General features: G+C 47.9%; 1 protein-coding gene across 6 annotated transcripts in view; it reads left to right on the top strand.

Moving 5' to 3' along the window:
* Nucleotides 1-21,744, top strand: part of kalrna (kalirin RhoGEF kinase a) — a 1,222,490-nt gene that overhangs the window by 720,944 nt on the left and 479,802 nt on the right. The gene's annotated exons all lie outside the window — the stretch shown is intronic.

The following is a 21,744-nucleotide window of genomic DNA, read 5'->3' as shown; positions in this document are numbered from 1 at the left end:
GCACTGAGCTCACCCCCGTGAAATGGTACATGCTTAATTTATGTAACCTTGCCTGTTCCACTTTAATTCTTAATTATTGCTGTTGAACTTTATTGATAATCTTGTTTTGCAATTAAAATTCTAATTTTGCTTTTTTGATTTCTGCAACATTGTTTTGCATTTTCTTTCCTTTTGCCAACAATTTCCAAAGCTTGCTGCTGAAATATAAACCTGCCCAGGATCAGAATTCCTTTGGGAATTCCAACAATACTGGTAGTTTAAATGAGTAAGGTGACAAGAACAGCCATACCATTGATAATAGATAACAGTGAAACTTTCAGAAGGTGGATAATTTGAGACTTAGCTGCAACTTCCGTAACCACAGAAAATACCTGATGCAAAGGCAGTCGGTCAGTAGTTCATCCCATACCTTTCTTAGTGATAGAGTGAATATAAAACGATTTCAAGATAAACAAAGGTAGAGTGTGAGTAAGACATTGGTCTGAAATTTTTACAGAGCCGAGGGGACTTTGTAAACCTTTAAAAATGGTAATTGAGGATGGCGCAGTGGCGCAGTGGTTAGCACTGCTGCCTCATGGCGCCGAGGACTCAGGTTTGATCCCGGCCCCAGGTCACTATCCATGTGGAGTTTGTACATTCCCCCCATGTCTGCATGGGTCTGACTCCCACAACCCATATAGATGCAGGGTAGGTGGCTCGGCCACGCTAAATTGTCCATTAATTGGAAAAATCTTTTTTAAAAATGGCAACTGGGTCCCGATTCCAAGATTCCAGGCATCATCCCCAGGGCACCCAAATTGTGCCAGCACAGTTTAAGGTTGTGGGCTGGCGTAGTTCGCAAGCCCACACACTGCACTCCGTTGTGGGGATAGGCATCTCATAGTCTCCCAAAATGTTCATGTAGTCGGGCCAGCTTTACAAGGAATCGTGGTTTATGGCCCTTCAGAAGGGTCATGACCACAATTCAATGGACTTTAAACTAAGTCTGCTGTCGGGCACGTTTGGCAGGGTATTTGTCGGCGGCTGCAGCGCCGAGAAACATCCCACTATCCAATGGCACTTTGCCTTTTTGTTTTGGGTCGGGAGTTTCTTGTCAGCTTCCTGCTAGCAAGCTGAAATTGAAAATGAAGAATAGCCAGTTGGTTTATTATAAGACGCTCAGGCTTGAATTTTTGTAAAGGCGGAGAGGATCTCTTGACAAAGTCAAAACGACAAAGACAATTCAATTCAGGAAGCCCTGCCCCTGAACCTGGTACCCACAGTTTTTCCAGGGATGGAAATGGGGGCAAGGTTGCAGTTTGAGCTGGTTGACATTGTCAACTGCACAAGTTAGAGTGCAGCTGCCATCAAACACATCCAATTTTCACTAGTTGGTTGTCCAAAACAGGAATGATGAGGAACCTCGGCCAGTGAGTGGGCTGTATGAGTGGCCCTCCTTCATCTCAGTGGGCACAAGATTGAAATCAGGCTTGTTCACTAACCATGACCCAATGAATAAGATTAAGTACACCTCACTTCTTGCTTCAAGTACATATCACTTCAGTCATACTGGTAGGAAAAGAGCTACGTGGATGGAAACCAGAGGAATGTGACAACTGTCAACGTGGGCACCAGTCAACAAAATGTCTCGTGGGCTGCATTCAAAACCCTGATGGGCTGCCCCGGGCCACAGGTTGCCCACCTCTGACATGTGGGCTTTACACTGTTCGGGAGAAGGTCTAAAGCTGCTGAAGTTATTTAGAGAGGTAGGGCACCCTTTGGAGAGGTAGGATGTCTGTTGCAGAATTACATACCCTTTTGGATAGGTCGGGGGATGGGGCGTGGGGGTCCCATGTATAGTCATGGGGTGAGAGAGATCATGACAATTGTTATCTAGAAGCTGCAAGTGGTTTTAATTCTTCTAATTTTTTTCTGGGTATCTATTACTGTATGACAGCCAGAACTATCTGAAGTATGCAATTTAGAACAGAGAACATAGAACAGTACAGCACAGAACAGGCCCTTCGGCCCTCAATGTTGTGCCGAGCCATGATCACCCTACTCAAACCCACGTATCCACCCTATACCCGTAACCCAACAAACCCCCCCTTAACCTTACTTTTATTAGGACACTACGGGCAATTTAGCATGGCCAATCCACCTTACCCGCACATCTTTGGACTGTGGGAGGAAACCGGAGCACCCGGAGGAAACCCACGCACACAGGGGGAGGACGTGCAGACTCCACACAGACAGTGACCCAGCCGGGAATCGAACCTGGGACCCTGGAGCTGTGAAGCATTTATGCTAACCACCATGCTACCCTGCTGCCCCCTGCTACCCTGCTGCCCCCTTTAAGTCAGCATTATTGTATGGTTCCCAGTGCAGGCAATTGCCCAAAGGAAGTTTGAACTTTCCAGGCAACTGCCTTGCAATCCTTGTTTGGGAGGGTTCCTCAGTGCATCTTTGGGGTACCACCCAGAATGCAGCCCCGGAGCTCAGCAATTACGGCCCTATAATAATTTGCGACTTCAAAAATGTTTTCCTCATGTTGCCTCTGAAGTTGTGCCAAGCACCTTAAATCTGTTCCCTCTGATTAATAATCCTTCTATCACGAGAAACAATTTCCCTTTATTTACTCAGAAGACTTTTATCAAATTTTCCTATAACTTTCTCTACTCTAAGAAGAACCGCGGTTTGTCTCCATGTAACTGAAACCTGCCATGGTGGTACCATTCCAGTACGTTTTATGTTTGAGTTTGTGGTGTGGAGGTTTGGAAAGGGCTGTCCCCTCCTTGGTGGGCTAATTCTAAATCAAAACACTCAGACCTGTTTGCATTTGCAATAAGAGATATAAGTAGAGAACATTGATTTACATATCAGCAGAGTTAATGGTGCACATCTGAGCTGAGAAGAGAAGCTTGGACATGCTGAATAAAAATTCTAGCCATGCCATTTTGCTGCTGTAAATGTGACAAGGTGAAAGTTGCAGTTCTTGCTTTGCCCTGGCCAGGAACTTGTCCCAAATATTGTGCAGTCCAAGGGTTTCCGCCTGTAATAGCACTGTGGAATGTTGGATGGCCTTTTGCCTCTCAGTGGGAGAAGGCTAGATCCAGTCCACACAGTTCTTTTGGCCATTGCAGACCCAGGAAATGTCCCAAATAAACAGACACAGGCAGCGGGGTGTAATAAATTTGTGACACATTTGCAGAGGTCTTTTCCACTGCAAGCATAGGAATGTATGATCAATAAAGTTGACAGCAAGCGCACTCAGACATATCTACATCACAATGCTTTTTATAGTAGACACAGATAATGATAAATATTTTTTGATTCTGACCATTGAGGATAGGGAATCAACAACTGAACAACTACAGAGCATGAACAAATAAACATAATGAACCAATCTATGGTTATCAGTTAAATACACATTTTCCCATTAAGCATTTGAAATGTTGGAACAATGAACACACAAATCGATTAACTAAGTCCCCTTGTGAGAAACTGTTCATAAGATGCAGTTAGAATATTCAATTGATGTAATTAGATTTTCCAATTAATTGACATAGGGCGTGATTTACCAGCCACACCCCGCCAGAATCGTGACAGGACGCAGCCAGTAGATCCCACGAGAGGCCTCTTCCAAGATTCCCAATAATCATTATAATGGGCGGAATCCAAACGTTCATTGTTAAGTGAGCTTACCAGCTCACTTAATTATGTCGATGTCAGATCTAACCAGTACCCGGGATCTACCAGCCTTGCCGAGGTGACACCTTTAGCACTGATTCCCACAAACGGGGTTAGACGGAATGGCACGGGGATGTCTTCAAGGCTATTGGAGGCCCCTGGTTGGCCTCTGGGCAGGGTGGCACCCTGGCACTAATGATGCCACCTGGTCACCCTGCAACTGACAATCAGGCACCCTGGCACTGCCACCCCAACACCTGGCAGCGCAACCTGGGTGTCAGGGTACCCAGGTAGTGCTGCAGTGCTGGCAGGGGCACTGCCAGGGTGCCAGGCTGGCAGTGCCATGGTTCCCAGGTGGCATTTTGCCACACCTGGATCGGACCCAAGGGTGCCCTGCGCATATGAGATGCAGGGGGCTCAAGGACCCCCTCCCAACAGGTGACATGGGCATTGGATAGGTCCGGAGGGGCTGTGTGGGGGAGGGTCGAGTAGAGTTCCTCCATGTAGGAAATGCACTGAGCGGGGCCTCATTTGGGCGTCCCCACTGAGGCCTGAAAACAAAAGCGTGCTGGGAACAGCGTTACTAATCCCTCCCAAAACGGACTCTGTTTTTTTTTAGTTAGATCACGTCTAATGTTGTTTGCACTCAAAAGTAGCAAATAACAAGTAGAATGTTATGTTGACTAAGCATTGTTTGATAAAGGAATTTCAACCTTGAATTGAATTGTGAAGAAATATAGTCAAGGATAGTGCAAGCATGTCAATGATAGCAGAACCTTGCATTTACTGGTACCTTTAAAATTCCATAGTGCATTTTTTTTAAGTTCATTCATGGGATGTGGACATCACTAGCTGGGCCAGCATTTATTGCCCATTCCTAATTGCCTTTGAACTGAGTGGCTTGATCGACGATTTCCGAGGGCATTTAAAAGCCAACTGTGGCGATATGCATCACTGTAAATACACAAGGGGTTAATATAGATACACTAGGACACTGTAAATACATAAGGGGTTAATGTGAACACACTACACCTAGATAGACACTAGAGGGAGCACCAGAGACATGACATACAGACATTCAACCAATAGGTCAGTCAGATAGAACACGACCAATGGGCATTCACGACACACACAAGGTGACACTACCACAGGGGGGCATTACACCAATCCATATATAAGGACACAGCACACATGATCTTTCTCTTTCCAGTGGAGACACTTAGTGAGTACACAGGGTTGATTGAACACATCACACCCACCACGTGGATTGTAGCAGACTGGTTCATCAGTCTGAGTAGCTATAGCAGCATTAACAGGAGAGTCAAATCCAAGTAGGAGAATCGTTAACAGTTTAAGAAATGTGTTAAAGCTATCTCCAAGTCTGTACCTTCCTTTGTCAGAGTGCACATCAAGGAAGCAGCTTATGCTACGTCAAGAGCATAACAAAACACCAACCACATTGCGTATGACATGCAGTACTGAGAGGAAATATATCCATGGGTTTGCCCACTGAGTCTATCTGGGTAGAGCTGAAAAATAAGAAGGGAGAGATCACTTTGATAGCTTTTACAAAGGGTCATCTGGACTTGAAAAATTTAGCTCTTTTCTCTCCCTAAGGTGTTGCCAGACCTGCTGAGATGTTCCAGCATTTTCTCTTTGGTTTCACTTTGATAGGAATGTACTACAGGCCCCTAAATAGTGAGAAATTGAGGAGCAGTTAGAATTAGATTACAGATTGCTGCAAGAGAAATAGGATGGTAATAGTAGGCGACTTTAACTTTCTCAACATTGACTGGGACAGCCATAGCATTAAGGGCTTGGTTGGAAAGAAATTTGCTGAGTGTATTCAGGAGGAATTTCTCATTCTGAAATAGGATGACCCGACTAGAAAGGAGCAAAACTTGACCTCTTGCGAAAAAAGGAAGGACAGGTGACAGAAGTTTAAGTGAGGGACCAGTGACCATAATTCCATTAGTTTTAAGGTAGCTGTGGAGAATGATAGGTCTAGTCCAAAAGTTAAAATTCCAAATTGGGGCAAGACAAATTTTGATGGTATTAGACAGGGATTTAGATTCTCTGTTTTGGAGACTAAATTCCCACACCGGCGTGAAAGCGGTAGGAAAATTAGTGTAAAGCGACTACCGATTCCCCTTTTGCTGGGGGTTAGCAGGGAGGCAGCATAAAGCTCGCAGCTCCAGCTGCCGTTACGGCCCTCAGCACTTCCAGTTCCGAGGCTGTGCATGCGCACGGCAGCGGCTGCGCTGTGCTCCATGGCGGACTCAGCCCGCGAACCTGGACTGCTAAAGTAGTGCACCCCTTCGGCCATTAGCGCACCCCGAACGAGCTGCCAGAGGCAGTAGTAGAGGCGGGTACTATTTTGTCTTTTAAAAGGCATTTAAACAGTTATATGGGTAAGATGGGTACAGAGGGATATGACCAAATGCGGGCAATTGGGACTAGCTTAGTGGTAAAATCTGGGCAGCATGGATAAGTTGGGCTGAAGGGTCTGTTTTCATGCTGTACACCTCGATGACTATTGCTGCATATGAAAATGAAATGAAATGAAAATCGCTTATTGTCACGAGTAGGCTTCAATGAAGTTACTGTGAAAAGCCCCTAGTCGTCACATTCCGGCGCCTGTTCTGGGAGGCGGGTACGGGAATCTGGTATCTGGAGTTACGTGTAGGCCAGACCAAATAAAAAGGGCAAATTTCCTTTCCAAAAGGACATTAGTGAACCAGATGGGTGTAATGACAATCAACAATGGTTTCATGATCATCAATAGGCTTTTAATTCTCGATTTTAAAAATTGAATTCAAATTTCCCCATCTGCCATGGTGGAATTTGAACCGAAGTCCACAGAGCATTACTCTGGTTGTGCCATATAAATACTGTGGCTACCAGAGCAGGTCAAAGGTGAGGAATCCTACGGCAGGTACTTCACCTCCTGACCCCACCCCCCCCAAACCTGGCACAAGTCAGGAATGTAATGGAGTGTAATGGAATACCCTCCACACACAAAAGTGTTTGGGTGTGGCGGATTCCTCAGAGCTTGGTCGGGGATCTGAAGTGTTCCAGGACAGGGAAGTGGCCCCTGGGCCAGGGGTTGAGGGGCTTTTCATCTATGAGGCCTTTGTGCCACCTTTAAATATTGTGGAGACCCAGAACAGACAACCACAGCTGCCACCTGCCTGCCCTACCAAATTCTCCCAGGACAGAGTCCTGCTTCAGCCTCTCTCCGGAAAGTCAATTTCACTCCCTTTGACTATGAGCAGCCTCTAGCTTCATAACTGAAGGCTATTTCAAATGAGGAATTAGCCTTGTTAGTTGTGAGAGCACTCACGCTCCTGAACTCTCAGGTGCCTCTTCAAAGGCACAAATGCCATGTCTCCAAGAATTAGTGCACTGCATGTCCAGCAAACTTTGATGCCTGAACAGTGTGCCTGTACTTTAGGAGCATCAGAACCATGGAGGCAGCTGCCAATAATCAAACACTAAAGAGCAGGGCTTCACCACTGAGGATCCTCTCGGGGTCAAAGGCTACATGTGTGACTGAGCGGAGGGCAGCTGACCATGGTCTGGCAGAGGTCTGGGGTCCAGGCGCTCCTGATGTGGCCAGGGATGAATGTGCAGTGTACAGTTTACCAGCCCAATTGGCTCACTGGATGGCACTCAGAGAGAGAGGGATAGTTATGGTATGGATGGGGGATTTGAGGGTCCTGGATGGAAACTCTAACTGATTGTTGGTCTCTCTCCTTCTCTAATTCCTTCCAAATAAAACAATGTTTGCTGGTGTTGATCCCGCAGAGAATGCCCTTGCTGTGGTTGTAGCATATACCATAGAAGGCAGCAACAACAAAGCAGGCTGGAGATAGCACCCCACGTACAGAGGGCCGCTGCAGACTCTCAAGACCCGACTGCCCACCAGGCTGAGGAGGGATCCAGAAGGGGAAGCCAGCGGCTGCCCCAAGGTGTACAGGCGTCGTCGGTCATTCCATGAGCTGACGGACTCCATATGCTGCAGAAGACTCCATCTCAGCAGAGAGACAGTGTGGCACACATATCATGTCCTTGCGGACATGGCACCGTGTTAATGAGGAGCAGGACACTCGTGGGCAGTGCATCCCTCAACTCCTCTGCCACTGGGTCTTTTCAGGGCTTTGTCGTGTTACACTGGTATAACACTGATGTACCATCAATTGGACGCGAGACACGATGAAGATCCAAACTGTGGCTTTAATCAGCTAGTTGTTAGCCCGGTGGTCGACTACAGAGAAAGGCCGACCGCTGGGAAACCTGGGTACTTATACCCCGCCTCGGAGGCGGGGTCTACTTGCCTCTCGACCAATTGGTGAGCAGTCACATGACTAGTCCCAGCCAATCAGACGAGAGGCACATGACCAGCCAGAGCCAATGGGAAACCAATGCTCTGCACCAATGGCACTGCTCCCACTCATATCACCACAAACACTGGCTGCAACAGGATGCAGCTTTGATTAAAAAGATACTCCAGACCTTGAAGTTAGTTCAATCAGGTTTATTGAACTAATAGCACAGTTAGCACAGTTCTCTGTGAGTTAGACTCTCTGCTAACTTAAGTATGGCTACTCTATCTGACTGAACCAGACTAGCTCTTAGCCACGTGCTGGAGGTGTGAGATTGTAACAATACCCTTGACTGACTCTCTAGATGTTCATCAGTGGAAAGTGCAGAGTGTCAGTGCCTCGTGTCTTTTATAGTCATATCCCATCCCTAAGTGTCCTGCCTGCTTATTGGTCATGTCCAGTTCTCTGTGTCCATTAGCTGCTTGTCTATGCCTGCCTGTATATCATTATGTGTGTGTCTGTATATCATGACAGGCTTGAGTGGGAATCTGTGTGGCATATCCCAATTTCCACCCACAGGTACATCCATGAGGTGATGGATGCTCTGTATGTCTGGGCATCAGACTATATCACCTTTGAGCTGGGCCAGACCCACCAAGATACCCATGGCTGCTAGATTCTCTGCCATCGCTGGGATACCCCAGGTACAGCAGACAATCGATGGCATGCATGTCACCCTGTGCACACCAGGGCATCAGGGAGTGCCTTATATTAAAAGGAAGGGGTTCCATTCCCTGAATGTTCAGATCATGTGCCACCCCCAATTCAGGATCATGCACATGTGTGCCCGCTACCCTGGGTGTGTGCATAACAGCTACATCGTGGGGCACTCTGAGATCCCCGTAGTCTTTGAGGACCACCCCAGGATGATGGGTTGGCTTGTGGGAGGCAAGGGATACCCGCTAACAACATGGCATGTGAGGAGGACCAGGTAGGCCCACACTTCTCCAGATTCTCCTCTGACGAGGCTGAGTCTGTCATCTCATCTTCCCCATCCCCCCATTTCCTTCCCCCACCCCGCCAATCTCCCTCCCCCTTCCCCCCTTTTCTCTCAACCTCCCCCCTCCCATCTCCCACCCCTCCCCCTCCCCTTTAACACCAACCCCCCAACCACCCAGTACCCCCTCCAAGGGTCTGTGTAACATCACTCTAGGGTTATGGCCCTGTGTCAGCACTGTCAGCTGATCACTATTCAAGGCAGGAGAGTGATGGTCACTTGCTGTAAGCTCCTTAGTTTCTGCTTGACTCACGTCTTTTTGCAGACTGCATGCTCACACCTATCATCTGAACGGGGTCTGCAGCAGGAGCTTTTGCTCTTGCTAGGAGTGGAATGTAATGGGGTCGGGGGGGGGTGTGTTGCAGTCAGGCCCGCTGTAAAGATTAACGTGAGAGAGGCTTCACATGTATGTGGTGTGGCATGTTTTAACAATGAACATTTTACTTTGTCAAATTTCCATTCCGCTAGCTCCAGATAGTGACCCCACTGGTACCCACGGTGCTTCTCACTCTTCTTGATCTTTTGTGGTCTAGTGCTATATCTCAGTGTGACTCCAGTATGCACATCAGTGGTGGAGGCAGCCTGCTGCTTTTCGTGCCCTGTGGCCTTTGATGCCCTTGGCAGACGTCCTCAGGAGGGCCTGGAGCTGTAGGGCCCAGCCAACTTACCAGTTTCACAGGCATTGCCTTGTCACCCAGTTCTGCCTGCTGCCCTTGAGGTGGGCCGCTGTCAGGCGGGGGGACTCAGAAGAATCGGAGACCGCCATCGTGCCAGGCTCAGGGTTGGCCTCCTTTGCTTCCTCCTCCCTGAAGGTGCCCATCGGGCCCTGGGGGACACCATGGAATGGAGGGACAGCTGAAATGTGCTCCAGAGGCCCGTGAACCCGCTGACACTGCCAGTCCTGGATACTCCCCATTGCCTGCGCCATGGCATCGGCGCCCTCAGCGATGCTCCTCAGTGACCAGTCATAGAACATAGAACAGTACAGCACAGAACAGGCCCTTCGGCCCTCAATGTTGTGCCGAGCCATGATCACCCTACTCAAACCCACGTATCCACCCTATACCCGTAACCCAACAACCCCCCCCTTAACCTTACTTTTATTAGGACACTACGGGCAATTTAGCATGGCCAATCCACCTAACCCGCACATCTTTGGACTGTGGGAGGAAACCGGAGCACCCGGAGGAAACCCACGCACACAGGGGGAGGACGTGCAGACTCCACACAGACAGTGACCCAGCCGGGAATCGAACCTGGGACCCTGGAGCTGTGAAGCATTTATGCTAACCACCATGCTACCCTGCTGCCCCTTAATGCTCTGGAGTGTCTCAGCAATGTCCACCTGTGTCTGGGACAGGTCCCTCGGTGACTGGGACATGATGTTGAGGCCCTCAGCCATAGCCGTCACAGACTGAGCCATGCCTTGAACACCATCACTCAAGACGCAGTCGTTATGCTACAGGTTTTCCACTGCAGTCACCAACCTACTAGTGTTTGCCTCGGTGCCAAGCATTGCCGCTATCATTTCGTATGCTGGAAGACTTTCCTTTAGTCGGCCTTGTACTCACTGAAATGTCGTTGACCCCCCCCCGAATCTCATGGTTCTGTCCTATCATCTGCTTCAGCTCAGGGAAAACTTTGTCCAAAGGATGGGCATTTAGCTGGGACCCAGACCTCTGACTGCTGACACCCTTGGATGTTCCTGCCTCCACCTGATGTGTACCAGAAACTGTGGGATACTCACCAGACGGTGTCCCAGAAGCCTGTCCACTAACGTTGCCCACCGAGGTGTATGTCTCTGCGCTAGTGGAAGGTGCGGGTGTTAGCTTTGGCGTATCACCGGTGATCTCCTCGCAGGTGTTCCATTGGGTGGCGGGGAGGGTACAACTCCAGATGGCCCGGATATCAGATGTAGATCCTGCAAGACAATGGACATGTGGTCAGTGAGGCAAGGATCATTTTGTCTGACATTAATACTCACTTGAGACAGGTCATCTGGATGAAGGGGCAATGGATCCTCACCTCTTTGGCACAGGTCAGTCTCGCTGTCGGTGATTGCTCTCTCCTCGGGCAACCCTCATAGGGGGTGAGGACTTGAATCTCTGTGATTATTTCCCCGTCTAGGCCCTTTCCTATTTATTATGTGCTATCTTCTCCTGCGGAGACATAGAGAGGACATTGTGAGCCACATGCTTGATGGATCAGTGGGGTCTACAGGAGGTGGCATGTTTGGGCACCGCACCCGGACATGAAGGCGTTGTGCTGGTTGATGCTAGGGGGTTCTGAGAAACAACTTGAAGATTGGATGTGGAGGGTGTGAGGTGTCAGTCATTCAATTAGGGGGGAGGTTTGGGAATTTGAGGGGTGGCAGCCGGAACTGATGCCAGGAGAGAGGTGGTAACTTACATTTGTAGCTTGGTGAAGGCCGTTGGTCTTCTTCCGACATTGGACAGCGGTCCACCTGGTCATGCTACCCGCACTGACAGCTGCTGCTACTGCCTCCCACGTGGCATTTCTCACCCTGCGGCTGGTCATCCAACCTCCTCGAGGGAACAGGGTGCACTGCTTCTCATCCGGAACTTCGAGAAGCCTTGTGAGGTTGCCACCCTCAAAGCGAGGAGCAGGTCTGTGTGCTGTTATGCATGTGTGTTCACTGGGATGAAGCCTCTGGCCCTGATGGTTCTCCAGTTGGTTGCCACCATTGTGGTGGTGGCCACCCCATGGTGCAGGGGGCATTTCACATCAGCAAATGTCTGGCAGTCATCTAAATTGTCCCTAATTAGGGCTTTAATTATTTAAATTAATTGCCTGCTTCCCTGCATGGGGCAACAAATCCACATTCCTGCCTGCTGTTGGCAAACCTTTCTTGTGACAGGAATATGTCAGTGAGCCATCCTGATACAGCTCCCCACTACTTTTCCAGTTCCCTCCCTGTGCACCCCTCCCCCTTCCCCACACACATCCAACTACCTCCAAGCTCGCCACTCCAGGGCTGGGAAAATTCTGCCTGGAAGGTTCTTCCCGAGAATTTCCTTTCTCAGTTTCCTCAGTAAGACTAGAAAATAAAAACAAAAATTTACAACTTTTTCAGCAATGCATAAGAAATTAATATGACATTTCTCTAGTCATTATTTTAATGAGACATTAACCTACTTATTTCAAACATTGAAACTATTCAGTGTAATGAAATGAACAGGTCAACATCTTCATTAAAACACTGGGCAGAATAGTCACACTTGAATTTGTAAATTGCCAATCAGAATTTCAAGCAAACTTAAATCATATAACATTCTGGAAGTTCATTGCATATTTTTTAATATTCTAGATGATGCCATCTGGACAAAATGTGCATCATATATATGAAATGCTTTTGTGTGACTTTGAAATCTGATTTGCATTGATATATGATTAAGACACAGGAGTTGACATGTGTCTTATATATGATGCCTGTCATCTGTACAATAAATACTGTTGTCAGCAATAGAGTTGTAAAGATAGAAAGCTTCTGTATGGTTGCACATTTAGCTGATCCAATGTAATGCATCACTGAATGCATTGATACTAATAGTACAGTGCTGGCGAGTCAAGAACATAAAGTCTTATTATCTTGTTGCTGTGTCTTATTCATATAATGGTTTCAAAGCTGTCAAATTTGTATGTTTTAGTAAAGGTGATTACAATAATTAGATCCCTTCAGGCCACATCTGCTCTTCCTGAAATCTGTCTCTTCCTTATGCTAGGAGTCATGTAAAGAGGTGTTCCTTTGTCAGACTCTGCACGATACAGCAGAAGTGACACCTACTGGAGCTGAATCATAAGAATTGTGACACAGAAGGAGGCAGTTCTGACCATTGTTCCTGTGCTGGTGCTCGTGCTAACACTCAACTAGAGTTGTTGACTCGTTGGGTTGAGTTTTCCTATAAAAGTGTCAGGTTCTTTGTTTTTACAAATTTAGAGTACTCAATTATTTTTTCCCAATTAAGGGGCGATTTAGCATGGCCAGTCTACCTACCCTACACATCTTTGGGTTGTGGGGGTGGGACCCACGTAGACACGGGGGAAATGGGCAAACTCCACACAGACAGTGACCTGGGGCCAGGATCGAACCCAGGTCCTCGGCACCATGAGGCAGCAATGATAACCGGGCTCCACCACGTCGCCCCAAAGTATCAGGTTCTGACTGAAAACCACCTGTTTTTCCCGAGAAACCATGCCACGTTTTCACTCCAGATCTGCCCACACGTTGCCAGAAAAAAACAGGGGAGTATGTTTTGCACAATCACTCTGGCAGGGCGAGGCCTGATGGAGCTGGTTAGCCGGGCTCTACAGAGATCAGGGTGCCAATTTAAACGCATGCCCGAATCTCAATGTCAAAGTAAAGGTCCCACTTCCCCACCCAACCTCACACAGATATTGGGATCCCCGGTAGACAATGGAACACCCCCAACCCAAGAACACAGAGGGGCAAACCTCTCATCCCTGCCCCCCACACCATGCAGGCATTAAAGTGACCTGACCCCCCCCTCCCATCGTCGCCAACATCAATATCCGACCCCCCCCATCATGCCTGCTCCCCCCTCATAATGGGGACCCCCCCTCTGCTGTTGGGTTCTCTAGAGGCTCCGTCCCAGCATTGCCAAGAAACCTGTAGTGATTCCCACTCGTCTTCCATCACACCGGCGGAGGCAAACATCTGGAATGACGGACTGGTCATATGAGGAGCAGTTGAGAACTCTCGCTCTGTACTCGGAGTACAGGAAGAGGGAAGAGGTCCTGCAAAGACAATTCAGGAAGTTAGGTCGGGAGCTAAAAAGCAGAACCTCTAGGGTACAAAACACAGGATGTTCCAGGCTCCCACCACCCTCTGTGTAAAAAAACCTGCCTCGTACATCTCCTGTAGTTGATGTCTCCTGCAGCTGCTGCCGAATGGCTGCAGCTCGGAGAGCCCACACATTTATACTCCGCTTACTGGGCGGAGCCAGCAGGCAGGGATCTACCCCCGTACCTGTAGTACAGGGGCCTTACTGTAATACCCTCCTATGCAGTATATAATACAACAGCGGTGACTACCACAATAGTATAGTTGAACACATGGCAAAGAGCTGATATAGGAGGGAGGGTTTTAGATAAATGGATCACTGGGATGTCTTCTGCGGAAGGTGGGACCTGTACAAGAAGGGTGGGTTGCGTCTGAACTGGAGGGGCATCAATATCCTGGGCGGAAAGTTTGCTATTGCTGATCAGGAGGGTTTAAACTAGTGTGGCAGTGGGGTAGGAACCAGAACAGCAGGCCAGTAAGTAGTGAGATTGAGATAATCATAGCGCAGAGTAAGAGCAGGAAGAGGGAAGCCGCATGGCTCAGCGGGTCTGTAGGTCTGGATGCGTTTGCTTCATTGCAAGAATTATAACAGATAAGACAGATGGCCTGAGAGCCTGGATTACTGCATGGAACTATGATGAAATTGCAATTATGGAAACATGGTTAAAGGAGCGACAGGACTGGCAGCTTAACATTCCGGAATATCGTTGTTTTAAATGGGACAGAAGGGGGAAAAAAAGAGGTGGGGGAATTGCATTGCTGATTTAGGGAGCAGATCCCAGCAGTGTTAAGGAGGACACATTGGACGGATCTTGTATGATCTTATGGGTGGAGCTCAGGAATAAGAAGGGTGAAATCACAATGTTGAGAGTGTACTATAGACGTCCCAACAGCCCGCAGGAGACAGCAGTGTAGTTGTGTAGTCTGACCGCAAAAAATCAAGGGTAGTTGTGATGGGTGACTTTAACTTCCCCCATATTGACTGGGAATCTCTTACAGTTAGGGACTGGGATGGAGAGCAATTAGTTAGATGTGTCCAGGAGGGCTTTTTGATACAGTATGTTGACAATCCAACCAGGGAGGAGACCATCCTAGACTTCATATTGGGCTCAGCGACCATAATTCTGTAAGACTTTGAGTCATCATGTAAGGACAAGAGTGGCCGATGGGTGAGGGTGCTTAGTTGGGTGAGGGCCAAAAACATCCAAATTAGACGAACTAAGGAATGTGAATTGGGAGCAGCTATTTGAGGGCAAATGCATGTCTGACATGTGGGAGGCTTTTAAAGGCCAGTTGATTGAAGTGTAGGATCATTGTTCAATTCTGGTGGCCACACTACCAGAAGGATGTGGAGGCTTTCAAGAGGGTAGAGAATACCTATGTCCCGCCGCTGACAGGCCAATCCCCCCGATCTGGTTTCAACCACCTCTGGTGGCGGCGGGATTGGTGGCGCGAGCGGGCCCCGGGGTCCTGGGGGGGGCGCGGGGCCGATCGGACCCCAGGGGGTGCCCCCACGGTGGCCTGGCCCACGATCGGGGCCCACCAATCGGCGGGCGGGCCAGTGCCGTAGGGACACTCTTTTTTTTTCCGCCGCCGCCACGGTCTCCACCATGGCGGAGGCGGACGAGACCCCCTACCGCGCATGCGCCGGTCGTGTCGTCAGCGGCCGCTGATGCACCGGCGCATGCACGAACCGGCGAAGGCCTTTCGACCAGCCCCGACGCCGGCCGGCGGGCGCCAAAGGCCGTTGGCGGCGCTTTTAGCACCAGTTGGCGTGGCGCCAACCACTCCGGCGTGGGCCTAGTCCCTAAAGGTGCGGAGAATCCAGGACCGCCCGCCCCGCCGGGTAGGGGAGAATCCTGGCCCTTGTATCGGTTTTCACCAGGGAGAAGGACATGACGGACATTGAGGTCAGCGATAGGTATGTGAATGCTCTTGAGAATGTCAATATATCACAGGAGGATGTGTTGACTGTCCTAAATTGCATTAAGGTAGACAAGCTCCCGGGACAGATGGCATCTATCCCAGGTTACTGCAGGAGGCAAGGGGAGAAATAGCTGGGGACTTAACAGATATCTTCACATCCTCTTTGACCACAGGCAAGGTTCCAGAGGACTGAAGAATAGCCAATGTTATTCCCTTGTTTAAGAAAGCAAGCAGGGATAATCCAGCAAATTATCGGCTGGTGAGTCTGACATCAGTGGTGGAGAAGCTTTTGGAAAAGATACTGAGGATACAGGATATATGCACATTTGGAGGAAAATGGACTTGTTGGTGACAGGCTGCATGGTTTTGTATGGGGAAGGTCATGTGTCACCAAATTGGTGACATAGAAAATTGACGAGGGAAGGGCTGTGGTTGTAGTTTATATGGACTTTAGTAAGGCGTTTGACAAGGTCCCACATGGCAGACTGGAACAAAAACTAAAATCACCTGGGATTCGGGGTGGGCTGGCTAGATGGATACAGAACTGGATTGGTTATGGAAGACAGAGTAGCGGTGGAAGGATGTTTTTCTGAATGAAGATCTGCAGCTACTGGTGTTGTGCAGGGATCAATGCTGGGCCTCTGTTGTTTGAAGTGTATAATAATCTTTATCTTTATTGTCGCAAGTAGGCTTACATTAATACTGCAGTGAAGTTATCGTGAAAAGCCCCCAGTCGCCACATTCCTACGCCTGTTCAGGTACACAGAGGGAGAATTCAGAATGTCCAAATTACCTAACAGCACGTCTTTCGGGACTTGTGGGTGGAAACCGGAGCACCCGGAGGAAACCCACGCAGACACTGGGAGAACGTGCAGACTCCGCACAGAGAGTGACCCAAGCCGGGAATCGAACCTGGGACCCTGATGCTGTGAAGCAACAGTGCTACCCACTGTGCCACCATACCACCCATATATATAAATGAGCTGGATGAAAATGTGGGTGGTCTGATTAGGAAGTTTACAGATGACACGAAGATTGGTGGAATTGCTGATAGTGCCGAGGATTGTCAGAGGATACAACAGGATATAGATAGATTGGAAACTTGGGCACAGAAATGGCAGGTGGAGTTTAATCCGGACAAATGCAATTTTGGAGGATCAAATCTAGCTATGAATTATACTGTAAATGGCAGAACCCTTAGGAACATTAAAATAGTTATATATAACTTGCAGCTATATAAAATGTATATTAGGCCGCATTTGGAGTATTCCATGCGGTTCTGGTCACCACATTATCAGAAGGCCATGGGAGCTTTGGAGTGAGTGCAATGAAGTTTACCAGGAGGTTGCCTGGTCTCAAGTGTGCTGACTATGAGGAGAGGTTGAATAAACTAGGATTTTTTTCACTGGAAAGACGGAGGCTGAGGGGAGACCTGATAGAGGTCTACAAAATTATGAGAGGCATAGACAGGGTGAATAGACTTTTTCTAACGGTGGAAGTGTCAATTACAAGGGGGCACATGTTCGAGGTCACGCAGAGAGTAGTGGGTGCCTGGGACGTGCTGCCAGAGGATGTGGTGGACGCAGGCACGTTTGCGACATTTAAGAGGCACCTGGATGGGTACCTGACTAGGGAGGAAATAGAAAGATCCGGACCGAGTCAGGGCCTCATGATTGGCAAAGGCTTGGTGGGCCGACGGGCATGTTCCTGTGCTGGTCTTTTCTTTATTCTTTGAGTTTAGAAGGATGAGAGGGGATCGCATTGAAACTTGCAGAATACTGAGAGGCCTGGATAGAGTGGACGTGGCGAGGTTGTTTCCGCTTGTCGGAAAAACTAGAACCAGAGGACACAATCTCAGCCTAAAGGGACGATCGTTTAAAACAGAGATGAGGAAGGGCAGCACGGTGGCGCAGGGGTAGCACTGCAGTCTCACAGCGCCGACGTCCCAGGTTCCATCCCGGCTCTGGGTCACTGTCCATGTAAAGTTTGCACATTCTCCCCGTGTTTGCGTGGGTTTCACCCCCACAACCCAAAGATGTGCAGGGTAGGTGGATTGGCCATGCTAAGTTGCGCCTTAATTGAAAAAAATGAATTAGAACATAGAACAGTACAGCACAGAACAGGCCCTTCGGCCCTCGATGTTGTGCCGAGCAATGATCACCCTACTTAAACCCACGTAACCCGTATACCCGTAACCCAACAACCCCCCCATTAACCTTACACTAAGGGCAATTTAGCATGGTCAATCCACCTAACCCGCACATCTTTGGACTGTGGGAGGAAACCGGAGCACCCGGAGGAAACCCACGCACACACAGGGAGGACGTGCAGACTCCACACAGACAGTGACCCAGCCGGGAATCGAACCTGGGACCCTGGACCTGTGAAGCATTGATGCTAACCACCATGCTACCGTGAGGCCCCACAATTGGGTACTCTAAATTTTTTTTAAAACAGAGATGAGGAGGAATTTCTTCAGTCAGAGGGTGGTGAATCTGTGGAACTCATTGCTGCAGAAGGCTGTGGAGGCCAAGTCACCGAGTGTCTTTAAGACAGAGAAAGACCCTTCTGTGAAAGTTTGTAAGGAATTTCATAATTGAAAAGCGAGTTTGCGCAACTCCATGATACCCATCTTCCTTTTGTTAATCTTTCTCATACAAGTGAACAGGTTGCCAAACCCAATGTAGGAATGAACCCATTCTGCATATTTGATCTGAATTTGTGGCTCAGTTCATTACTCCTTTTGTCAGAAACAGAACAAATATTCTTCATCTTGAGGCTGATTTGATATTTTCTCCATTAATTTGATGGGGCTTCCTTCATCATCAGATTTCAGAGGATTCTTTTTCTATCTCTCACTGTGCAGGAAGACTTTGATCAGTTCTGCTTTTACAAATGGCAGCCTGCCCAAAAAGCATTGTTCAGAGTGTTAACACTGGTATGCTGTTCAGATTGAGGACTCTTTTCAAAACATTTTAAAATCTCCATCTGGGACAAACAGGGCTGTGTTATTTAAAGCAGTAACTGATATCAAGGAAAATCTGAATAGAACATAGAAAAATACAGCACAGAACAGGCCCTTCGGCCCACGATGTTGTGCCAAACTTTTGTCCTAGATTAAGAACAAATTAATTTACACCCCATCATTCTACCGTAATCCATGTACCTATCCAATAGCTGCTTGAAGGTTCCTAATGTTTCCGACTCAACTACTTCCACAGGCAGTGCATTCCATGCCCCCACTACTCTCTGGGGAAAGAACCTACCTCTGACAACCCCCCTATATCTTCCACTATTCACCTTAAATTTATGTCCCCTTGTAATGGTTTGTTCCACCTGGGGAAAAAGCCTCTGACTGTCTACTCTATCTATTCCTCTGATCATCTTATAAACCTCTATCAAGTCTCCCCATATCCTTCTCCGTTCTAATGAGAAAAGGCCGAGCACCCTCAATCTTTCCTCGTAAGACCCACTCTCAATTCCAGGCAACATCCTGGTAAATCTCCTTTGCACCTTTTCCAAAGCTTCCACATTCTTCCTAAAATGAGGCGACCAGAACTGCACACAGTACTCCAAATGTGGCCTTACCAAGGTTTTGTACAGCTGCATCATCACCTCACGGCTCTTAAACTAAATCCCTCTGCTAACGAATGCTAGCACACCATAGGCCTTCTTCACAGCTCTATCCACTTGAGTGGAAACTTTCAAAGATCTGTGAACATAGACCCCAAGATCTCTCTGCTCCTCCACATTACCAAGAACCCTACCGTTAATCCTGTATTCCGCATTCATATTTGTCCCTCCAAAATGGACAACCTCACACTTTTCAGGGTTAAACTCCATCTGCCACTTCTCAGCCCAGCTCTGCATCCTATCTATGTCTCTTTGCAGCCGACAACAGCCCTCCTCACTATCCACAACTCCACCAATCTTTGTATTGTCTGCAAATTTACTGACCCACCCTTCAACTCCCTCATTCAAGGCATTAATGAAAATCACAAACAGCAGAGGACCCAGAACTGATCCCTGTGGTACGCCACTTGTAACTGGGCTCCAGGCTGAATATTTGCCATCCACCACCACTCTCTGACTTCTATCGGTTCGCCAGTTCGTTATCCAACTGGCCAAATTTACCACTATCCCATGCCTCCTTACTTTCTGCATAAGCCTACCATGGGGAACCTTATCAAATGCCTTACTAAAATCCATGTGCACTACATCCACTGCTTTACCTTCATCCACGTGCTTGGTTACCTCCTCAAAGAATTCAATAAGACTTGTGAGGCAAGACCTACCCCTCATAAATCCGTGCTGACTATCCATAATCAAGCAGTGTCTTTCCAGATGCTCAGAAATCCTATCCCTCAGTACCCTTTCCATTACTTTACCGACCACTGAACTAAGACTAACAGGCCTGTAAATCCCAGGGTTATCCCTATTCCCTTTTTTGAACAGGGGCACGACATTCGCCACTCTCCAATCCCCTGGTACCACCCCTGTTGACAGCGAGGACAAAAAGATCATTGCCAATGGCTTTGCAATTTCATTTCTTGCTTCCCATGGAATCCTTGGATATATCCCGTCAGGCCCAGGGGACTTGTCTATCCTCAAGTTTTTCAAAATGCCCAACACATCTTCCTTCCTAACAAGTATCTCCTCAAGCTTTCCAGTCTGTTTCACGCTGAATGCAGGTGTACATGTCAAATTTTGTACATTTGAAAACCTCTTAACTTGTGCGGGCTTCACATCGTATGAAGGACAGCATGAACATTATTTGCAAGCCCCTATTTTCTGATAACTTTACTTGAAGCACACATGCAAGATGGGATATGAGCAGATCCACTGTGCCTGATCTCCAAGTAGCTATTATCATTAGTCTCAGACTTCCTCAGCAGTTATTTGACAAATATCTATTTTATTCTGATGGCAGACCAGACGTAGAGCAGCATTTATTTTTAAATTAAACATGGACGACACTGGCAAGACCAATATTTATTGCTCTTGAGATGGTGGTGGTGAGCTGCATTCTTGAACAGCTGCAATTGATGTGGCGTTGGGTCATCCACAATGCTGTTAGGGCAAGAGTTCCAAGATTTCGGCCCAGTGTTGATTAAGAAATGGCGATCTATTTCCAAGTCAGGGTGGTGTATAACTAGGAGGGGCGTTTGCAGGTGATGGTGTACCAATGCACAAACTGCCTTTGTTCTTAGAGGTGGTAAGGGTCAGGGATTTGGAAGTTACAGTTGAAGGAACCCCTCTTGTAGATGGTACACACTTCAACTAAAGTGTACTGGTGGTGGAGGGAATGAATATATACAGAATCACAGATTTATTACAGCGTAGAAGAGGCCATTCAGCTCATCATGTTCACACCGGCTCCCCGAATGACCAATTTACCTTGTGCCATTTCCCTGCCTTCTGCCTGTACCCCTGCTCATTCTTCCTTTTCAGATAACAATCTAATTTTCTTTTGAATGTCTCGATTGAACCTCCATCCACCACACTCTCAAGCAGTACATTCCAGATCCTAACCACTCACCACATGAAAAGGTTTTCCATTGCTTCTTTTGCCAATTAGTTTAATTGTGCTCATTTGTTCTCTATCCTTCCTCGGGTGGGAAGTGTTTTTTCTCCCACCTACTGTACCCAGGCCCCTAACGATTTTGATAACCTCTGTCAAATCTATTCTCAGCCTTCTCTCCTCCAAGGAAAATTGTTCCAACTTCTCTCATTTATCTATGCAACTGGAGTTCCTCATCACTGGAATCATTCTCATTATGAGGGGCCTGGATAAGGGTGGATTTTTATAAATTTAGAGTACCCAATTTTTTTTTCCAATGTAGGGGCAATTTAGCGTGGCCAATCCACCTACCCTGCACATCTTTGGGTTGTGGGGGTGAAACCCACGCAGACACACGGAGAATGTACAAACTCCACACGGACAG

This window comes from Scyliorhinus canicula, chromosome 2 (genome assembly GCF_902713615.1).
Source record: "Scyliorhinus canicula chromosome 2, sScyCan1.1, whole genome shotgun sequence".
Lineage (NCBI taxonomy): Eukaryota > Metazoa > Chordata > Chondrichthyes > Carcharhiniformes > Scyliorhinidae > Scyliorhinus > Scyliorhinus canicula.
The sequence above is the reverse complement of the archived record's forward strand: the minus strand, read 5'-3'. Positions and strand labels throughout refer to the sequence as shown.